Genomic DNA, 9,587 nt, shown 5'->3' with positions numbered 1-9,587 from the left:
ACATTCTCAATAGTACCACCAGCAGAACTATTACTGGTGCTGACAATCTCACAATACTAGAAATTAGTTGGCAGAACATTTCTGTGTAAAGAGCAATGTGTCTTTACCTTATATTGAGGAAAGATTCAGTAAGTTGGTTTGTGTTTGTCACAGGATGGCTGTCACTAGAAGTGCCAGTGTCGTCTTTGTTGCAAACATTAGAGACATTCCTTTCCAGGGTCAGGAACTAGAGAAGTCATCTTCATCCTTACCAACCACTTGGTTTATGTCTGACAGATACTGGTTCTCTCTAATTAGGGTGGGTGATCTGAAAATGGATTTGAAAACTCAAAGCTGAATATTTAGCCCTCTACAAGCCAGTGCACATGGGTCACCCTGCAACTTGCATGTGTTTGTAACCTTCCCTCCTGGTCCATTTGTTTTCCTAGACTCATGTTGTTTTTTTTACTTTCCCATTTTTTAAAATTTACTTTTGTTTTCATTTTTGTTGTTATGTTTTGGACAGTTTTGATGGTAATGGGGTTATTTAGAGACAAGGGCTCACTATGTAGCTCAGGCCAGCCTTGAATTCATGGCAATCCTTCTGACTCAGCATTCAAAGTATTGGGCTTAGGGGCATGAGCCACCGCACACAGCTCACAGCTTATTGTTATGAAATAAGTATGTTAAACATATATACTTATGTCAGTCCCCTTAAATATTTTTAATACATTTTTAGTTTTGTTTTAGAGAGAGAACGATGCAGATAGACAGAAAATGAGCAAGCTAGGGCCTCTCTACCCACTGCAAACAGACTCTGGACGCATGTGCTACCTTGTGCATCTGGTTTATTTGGGTACTAGGGAATCAAACCTGGATCCTAGGCTTCACAGGTAAGTGCCTTAACTGCTAAGTCATCTCTCCAATACCCCTTAAATGTTTTTAGCAGCAGAATTTAAAATATAGAAGAGGCTTCTGGTACAAGGAAAATAGTAAACATCAATTAGTGTAACCAACACAAGAGCATGGCTGATCCAGAAGCCCTTTTGCTATTAAATGTACTGAGGACCTAGCATTTTAGGAAGACTTAGAATTCTAAGTACTCTCTAGATGGGTATTCTCTAGCTGTGAGTCAATAAGTCGTGTTGTATTAGTTCAAACCTACCATCAAATACATATAAGGATAAAACCCTTCAAGCTGTTTAAAATAAGGTGAAACAATTTTTCTTTACCAAGAATTTGATATCTTGTTCTTTTAAATACTCAAGTAAAATTTCCTTTAATTGAAAACCAGCAATGTGCTTCTATAGGACCAGATACAAAGGGCCAGGTAATAATAACTAGGATGGGGTTTCAAACAGTGAAAGCACCAAGGTATTGGTGCAGGCCTGTAATCCTATTAAAAGTTTGAGGCTACCTGAGGCTACAGAGTGAGCGGAAGACCAGTTTAGGCTACAAAGTAACAAAGTGAGGACTGTCTCAAAGCAGAAAAAGAGAGAAATAGAAGATAGTGAATGTAATAGTTAATTGAATGAAACTACCCTAGCAGCCTTGCATTTTGAAATAGTAACAATCTGATATTAGAAGATTCGTTTTTTTGTACAAGAATGGGATTGCTACAAGTTAACAAAATGGGAACAGTAAAAAGCAAAATTGCAAAATACTGGAAATCATATCAATGAATTTGAAGACAGAAAAATCCCTTCCAGGTTCTGAAAATAATTATAAATAAATAAGTAACTAAGAGAAAGGATAATAGATTAAGAGTAGATTCAGGGTGGGCTGGAGAGATGGCTCCGCAGCTAAAGGTACTTGCTTGTAAAGCCTGACAGTCTGGGTTCAATCCCCCAGTACTCACATATAGCCAGATGCACACAGTGGTGTATGGTTGGAGTTCATTTGCCATGGCAGGAGGCCCTGGAGTGCTCATACTCACTCTCTCTTTTTGTCTGGTCCCCTATCTCTCTCTCTCTAATATATCAATAATTTTTTTAAAGAGTAGATTCTTTTATTTTAAATGAAGTAGATTAAGGGGCTAAAGACATGGCTCAATAGGTGGAGTGTTTGCCAAGCATGCACAAACCCCTCACTGTGATCTTTCAGCACCACATAAACTGGTGTGGTGTGGCACATGCCTGTAATCCCAGCACTCAAGTGGTAGAGCCAGGAGGAACAGAGGATCAAGATCATCTTCAGGTACATGCTGAGTTAAAAGCCAACATGGGCTATCCTGTCTCAAAAACAATTTTAAAAAATGAGGCCATGTGTGGTGTCACATGTCCTTAATCCCAGCTCTTGGGAGAGAGAGGTAGGAGGATTGCCGTGAGTTCAAAGCCACCCTGAAACAACATAGTGAATTCCAGGTCAGCCTAGGCTAGAGTGAGACCCTATCTCAACCCTCCCCCGCCAAATAATGATAAGGGCTGGAGAGATGGCTCTGGCCTATTTTTGATTCCCCAGTACCCATGTAAAGCCAGATGTGGAAAGTGGTACATGTGTCTGGAGTTCATTTGCAGTGACAGGAGGCCCTGGTATGCCCATTTTCTCTCTGTCTGAGGGGCATGGCAGGTTTGGGACCTGTACATTTGGGTCTGCACCATGTTTGGGTCCTGTGCTCTCCAGGCCTATGAGGTGCTCACTTGTGTGTTTGTGGCTTGTTTTCCCTATGCCTTGCCTCCCATGCCCTGTGGGTACCCCTCCCAACCACATGCCTCCTACCCTGACAGATCTTTGGGCCACTGCCCTCTCCTCTGATCCCCAAAATTAAAACATAATAAGCTTATTTACTCTGACCAAGCAAATGGCTGAACATGAAGCAAATCATTAAAAAACCAACAATCACATGAATGAGATGCAATGTAATCATCTCTTAAACACACAGCTTTCATCACTAGGTTTAACTTAATTGAGGAAAGCCAAAGAGACTTCAAAAGAGAGATAAATGAACTGAAAGTTAGTCAATAAATGTATGATCTCAATGACCATCTGATTAAGCTTAATAAAGACATGACTAAGTACAAGAATGAGTTCCATGAAGCATCAAGAAAATCAAACCATGACCTGAAACTGAGCTTGAATGAACATGATATAGAAAAATGCAACAGAAAACAAAAATCAAGTAGAGCTTATAAAGGCCTCTCTAAAACCCACACTAATAGAGTTAATCATGTGACGGGAACAACCACAGATTTGAAAGACAAGAAAGAAGAAATGGTTTGGGAGTCCAAATCTTTGATAACATCAAATTATCATGAGAACAGAATATGAGGGAAATATGGTATACCCTAAAATGATCACTAATCCAGATCATGGATATTCCAGAAGGGGGAGAAATTCAGGAGAAAGGCATGGATAACATATTCAACAAAACCATTAAAGAAAACTTTCCTACCCTATCCTACTTTTCCTACTCAAAATCTAAGAGGATATAAATAAGTTATATGGAAACAATGGAACACACAGGAGCCATAGATTTCCACTAGAAAATTTCCAGTGCCAGGGATGGGGTACCTTCCAGTGAGTTGTTAGCCAGGGATGTGCCTGATGCCCCCAAAACATTACAGGCCAAGGTCCTTGGTTTCCCACCAGGAATAGATGGTAAGACCCTATTGCTGAAGTCTCCACATACTTGAGCTGCAAGGTCACCGAGAAATACTGCTGGAACAGAGCTGAAAACCTCCTCTGTGTAGACCAGCTGACAGAAAGCTGAAAAAATCCCTTGCTGTATGTAGTTCAGGGAGAGAGAAATAACCAGAGAATATACCCAACAGTGGACACTGCAAGCCTTATATTTTGCCAGCCAGGCCAAATGAGCCAACAGGTACAATAGTGATATGTCTGTTATGGGGGAAACCAACCACCCTCTTAATTTGACTGTAGGCCCATTCCATGGGAGGGAATACATCCCTGATACTGAAAACCTGCAACAGGGGTAGTCATGACCCCTAAGGTTGAAATGTCTGCTACTGTCTGGCTAAAAGTATATACTATGCTGACCAAACTGCTCAGTAAGCACTTCTCTTAATGTTCATACCCATATGTTAATGCTACTCTCACCTTTGGTTAGAGAACCTTCTCTTTTCAGATGGCAGTGACCTTGGGATGACTCACAAGGCACTATGGTGCTGAGAAGTGACAGAGGGGTGCTCAGCACTGAAATATCTCAATCACACCTTCCATGGCTTGGGGTCCATGGCGGAAGAGGTGACGGAAAGAATGTAAGACCCAAAGGAAGGGTAGGGCTCCTTACAACGTGCTCCTCCAGACACAAAATGGCCTGGATATCCATGGCCTCACAGTGTCTGACACTAGCGTCACAAGATCATTATAGTAGGAAAAAAAGATCATGGCATCAAAATAAGAGAGACTGATTGAGAGGGGAGAGATATGTTTTATTAATTTTTTTGAGACATGGTTTTACTGTATAGTCCAAGATATCCTGGAATTCACAACAATCATCCTGCTTCACCCTCCCGAGTGCTGGCATTATATATGTGTGAGGGCCATGCCCACCATGCCAAGATGAGTGTTTTATTTTTAGTTGACATATAATCATATGCCTCTGTGGGATAAAATATGATGTTTTGTTCCATGGAAACCCCTATTTATCTCTTATGGTGAGAACTTGTATCATCTACTTTTAAGTGATTGTAGCAGACAGCTTCAGGCCACTGAGATGGACTTCCAAACCAGGCACAGTTATAAAGGAAGGGATAGTTTTTGAAGCTTACAGATCCAGGGGAAGTTCTAGAATGGCAGAAGTTGGCCCCTCTTAAAGGACCAAACAAAGAGAGAGAAAATGCCACAAGCCAAAACCAAAATGCCACACAACACACAAGCACACTTCGGAATTCCAGGTAGAACTCAGGCACTTTGCATATCTTTACACTAGAATTTTAACTTGGCATATTTCACTGAGTATAATGACCTCCATGTTCATCTACACTATAGCTAATTCTAGAACTTTCTTCTTTTTAAAGACTCTATATTATTCCATTGGGTATATACATCATTTCATATTCACTGATTCATGGACACAAAGTAGCTTACATATTTCTGTTGTGAATAATACTGCACTGAATATAGGTTGCAGATATCTCTTAAGATGCTAATTTTTATTTCTTTTGATGTGTATTCCAAATTCAGATTGCTGTATTGTATTGAAGTTCTATTTTTAGTTTTTTCACATAGCAGCCATACAGTTTTCCATAATGGCTATACAAACTTGCATCTCTCCCAATGGTGCATGAACATTCCTTTAATCCACATCCTCACTAACACTTGGCACTGTTTACCTTATCTGTAGCAGCCATTCTGTGGTGATTTGAATCAGATGTCCTCAATAAACTTAGGTGTCCTGTGCTTATGTCCTTGGTTCCCAGAAGATGATAATTTGTTTAGGTGGAACCTTGCTAGAGACTGAGAGTTGTTGGGGGTAGGCATAAGAATGTTATAGCCAGCTTCTCTTGCCATAATTGGGCTCACTCTCCTGCTACTGTTTTCTACCTGCTGTGGCAGAGGTGATGTCCATCCATGCCATGCTTTCTTCTCTCATTATAAAGCTTCCCCTCAAGACTATAAGCCAAAATTAAAAAACAAAACAACAACAAAACACTTTCCTCCCATCAGCTGCCTTTGGTCAAGTATTTTATCCCAGCAAGAAGAAGGTAACTACAACCAAACATAGGTACCAGTGGAGTGGGATAATTACTGCTAGAAACCTGAAAGTGTGGCTTTTGGCATTTTGTAGGAGGAATGTGGAACGATTTGAATTCAGCCTAGGAGATGCCTTGTAGTGCTTTAAATTGAAAAACCTAAATACATAAAGAACTGTAGACTGTGGGGCTTGGTGTTTGAAGGGAAGAAACAGCTTTCTCTAGACTAGGCTAGAAGCAGCTGTGGGAGAGGCTAGCTGTGTACTGTTTGTACCCTGAGAACTTGTGCAGGACTGAGTTTAGAAGAAATGGACTGGTGTGAGCAGAAGAATATGGCACATCTCAGAACAATGAGAGATAATGTGGAAACTGAGAGGAAAGCCAATCCTGACCTGGAAAACTCTCATGGTACTGGAAAGTGCTATGAAAACTACTGTGAGACAATAGTCCTCAACAGCATAAATAAACAGGAGACCCTGAAAGCCACACAATCTACCAGATAGACAAAAAGTACACACATGTGCAATAGTGGCACACAGCCTTTGTGGGAAACCAACTGCCCTCTGACTGGACATGAAGACTATTCAGTGAAAGAGAACATATAAGCGGTACTGAGAACCAAGTCAGTACTCCATGCTCAGGAAAATCACATTACCTAGAGAGAAGCCCTGTTTAAGTCAAGTTGGTAGCTGCATCAAAATGTCTCTCAAACTCCTAGGCATATCCCCCTTAATCAAAGCTGCTCTCAGCCTTGGTCAGAGAATCTGGTTTATCTTTTAGATGGCAGATAATACTGGGGAGATCCAAGATCCATTGATACAAGAAAAGATAGCCAAATCCTTGCAACAAGATGTACTACTTCTACCACATCTACCAGGGTCCAGAAGAAATTGCAGAGGAGGGCTGGAGAGATGGCTTAGCACTTAAGGCTTTTGCTTGCAAAACCAAAGGACCTCAGTTTGATTCCCCAGGACCCATGTAAGATAAATGCACAAGATGGTGCATGCATCTGGAGTTCATTTGCAGTGGCTGGAGGCCCTGGCACACACATTCTCCCTCTCTCTCTCTCTCTTTGTCTCTGTCTGCCTCTTTCCCTCTATTGCTCTCTCAAATAAATAAATAAAAATTTGAAAAGAAAAGAAAAAAATTGTAGAGGGCTTAGTGGCATGATTTATGTTTGCTGCTGCTTTATTCACAATAGCTAGGACCACCCTCGATGGCCTTCGACTGATGAATATGAATGAAGATGTGGTACATTTATACAATGGAGTTCTATTCATCAGTGAAGAAAAATTAAATTCTGAAACTTGTCATTAAGTGGATGCATCTGCTAAGGATTATACCAAGTGAGTTAACCCAGGCCCAGAAAGCCAAACACCACACATTCTCTCTCATATGGGAATCCTAGCTAGAAATGTTTGGATTTGTATGTGAGTTGGAATAAAAGTTAGCAGTAGAGGCCAGAAAGGTAGAAAGGGGCTATAAAGAAAGGAGGAGATGGGAGGACTTAAGGGAGGGTATTATAGATATTTAACTATAGGGACAGATTACTGGGGGTGGAATTGCCTAATGGGGGTCAATGGAAGGAACTGAGTAAAGAAAGGATGGAAAGAGGGTTAATCAAAATTTAAGATGCTATAAATAAGCCATATAAAAACCTACTTCTTTGAATAATGGTGTACCCAGAAGCCATAGATTGTTACTAGAAAAATTTCAGTGCCAGGGTTCAGATATCTTCCAGTGAGTTGTTGGCCAGTGAGGTCTCTGATGACTATGAAACATTATAAGCTATTCCCAAGGCTCTTGGTTGCCAACCAGAACTAAATGGTAAGACCCAGCTGCTGTAGACTCCACATTCTTGGGCTGCAGGTCACTGAGAAATCAAACAGAAGTTGAGCTGGAAACCTCCTCTATGTTAGTTAGCTGTTAGAAAGCTAAAAAGAGCTATGCTTCATGAATCTGTATGTGAGAGAAAAGTCATCAATAGTTGTAAACAGCAGTGGACCCTGGAAGCCTTAAGATTGGCCATCCAGGCCAAATGTACCAACTCATGCAATAGTGACATGTCTCTTATGGGGAAAACCAACCACTCTCTAATTAGACCAAAGACCCAATCCACAGGAGGGAATACATTCCTAATGCTGAAAACCTAGTCAAAAGTCTATAGCTGGGTTGATCATGAGCTCTAGAGAAGTAATGTCTATTGTTGTCTGGCTAAATTAACATATTATACCCACCTAACTGCTCTGTAAGCACTTTTTAAAATGTTTATAACCATTTATTAATGCAATTCTCACTTTTGGTTAAAGAAGCAACTCTTTTCGAGCCAAAGGAAGGATAGGAGTGCTTACAATGTAATCTTCCAATCACAAAATGGTCTTCATATTCATGACCTTGCAGTGTCTGACACAACCTATACAAGACCTTCATAATAGGAAGAACAGATAACGATATCAAAACAAAAGAAAGACTAATTGGAAGGGGGAGGAGATTTGATGGAGGATGGATTTGAGAGGAAAATGGAGATGGGGGAGGGAAATATCATGGTTTATTGTCTGTACTTATGGACTCTGTCAATAAAGTTTTTTTAAGGGTATGTCACAGAAAGAAATGAAAATTGGGTAGACAGAAGGCCCCCACTCCCACTCAGCTGCTAATGTTTAACAGATAACCAAAATTGAGATTAGGCCAGTGGTTCTGCACTGGAATAACAGAAAGAATGCTGATTCTTTTGAAAGTATTGGGCCTGAATGTTGAAGGAATGTCCTCTATTCAAAGTCAGCTTTATTCTCCCATGGATTAATAATTTGGCCATGAGCCCTACCTGGTACTGGTTTTGGATAACAAATTAAGGAAAGAAAGGGTCATTGGACTGTAACATGGTTTTTTTTTTTTGTTGTTTGTTTTTTTAAATGGTCACTGGGCAATGTGAGGCAGGTTGGTAGGCATCCCTGCATGGATACCAGATGGAACCAGGGGTTACAGTGGAGACTCTAGGACTTTCTTGAGATGCTATGACTATGGCATAGTTGCCAAGAAGAGCTCCTGGCTCTGAATGGAGTTTTCCCTAGGCTGTGGAGAGTCCAGGTAGAAGGGCAAGTACAGCTATCCCTGAGGTAGGTACAGGATTTGATGTTTGCCCCATTTGTCTAGATTTACATTGGTTCATTGTCAGGCACTGCCAGGCACAGGCTAGAGCCTTCAGGAGAGGAGCCTGAGCTTCCAGGCATGCCTAAGAAACCCCAGGCTACAGGAGGTCACTTCATCTCCAAGACCAGCACACCTAAACTTAGGCTCTGCCCATAGCCCTGTAACCTTACACAGCCCATCCTCCTGAGACCACAGATCACCTCACCTCCTCCCTCCACCATTGTCTACGTGCTGGAATGAATGTTCCCATAGGAACCTTGTAAGTCCAGTCCCCTCAGGACCTTCTCCCCACCCTCAGATGCTTATAAAACCATTTTCCCTGACAATAAACCGAGAGAGCTATTCACTGAGACTCCTCCCAAAAGTTCTTTACTTTGACATGCTCACCCACCCTGGTTGCCTGGGCATCTTTGAGGGATGGTGGCCAACCCCAGAGTAAGAACCCAGGAACCCATAGTTCACTGTTTCTGTGCTATGCCCAATGCCATCTTTTGCAGTGTGAATGTTTACCCTGCCATTATGTTCTTTTGGTTTTATAGGCTTACAGTTAAGAGACCTTGAACTGTGGGGATGTTTGGGACTGGTTATAAAAAAAAACAACAACCAACAACTGGAAACCTTTAAATTTGGACTGAATGCACTGTATTTAAATCATAAATAGTTGTGAGTTTATGGAGGCAAGGGAGTAATGTAGTAGTTTGAATCAAATGTCACCCATAAACTCATGTGTTCTGAAGGCTTGGTCCAAGTGATGGCAACTTGGGGGGTGGAGCCTTGTTGGAGAGGTGTGTTGTTGGGACAGGC

This window comes from Jaculus jaculus, chromosome 9 (genome assembly GCF_020740685.1).
Source record: "Jaculus jaculus isolate mJacJac1 chromosome 9, mJacJac1.mat.Y.cur, whole genome shotgun sequence".
Classification (NCBI taxonomy): Eukaryota; Metazoa; Chordata; class Mammalia; order Rodentia; family Dipodidae; genus Jaculus; species Jaculus jaculus.
This window is presented reverse-complemented; position numbering follows the sequence as displayed.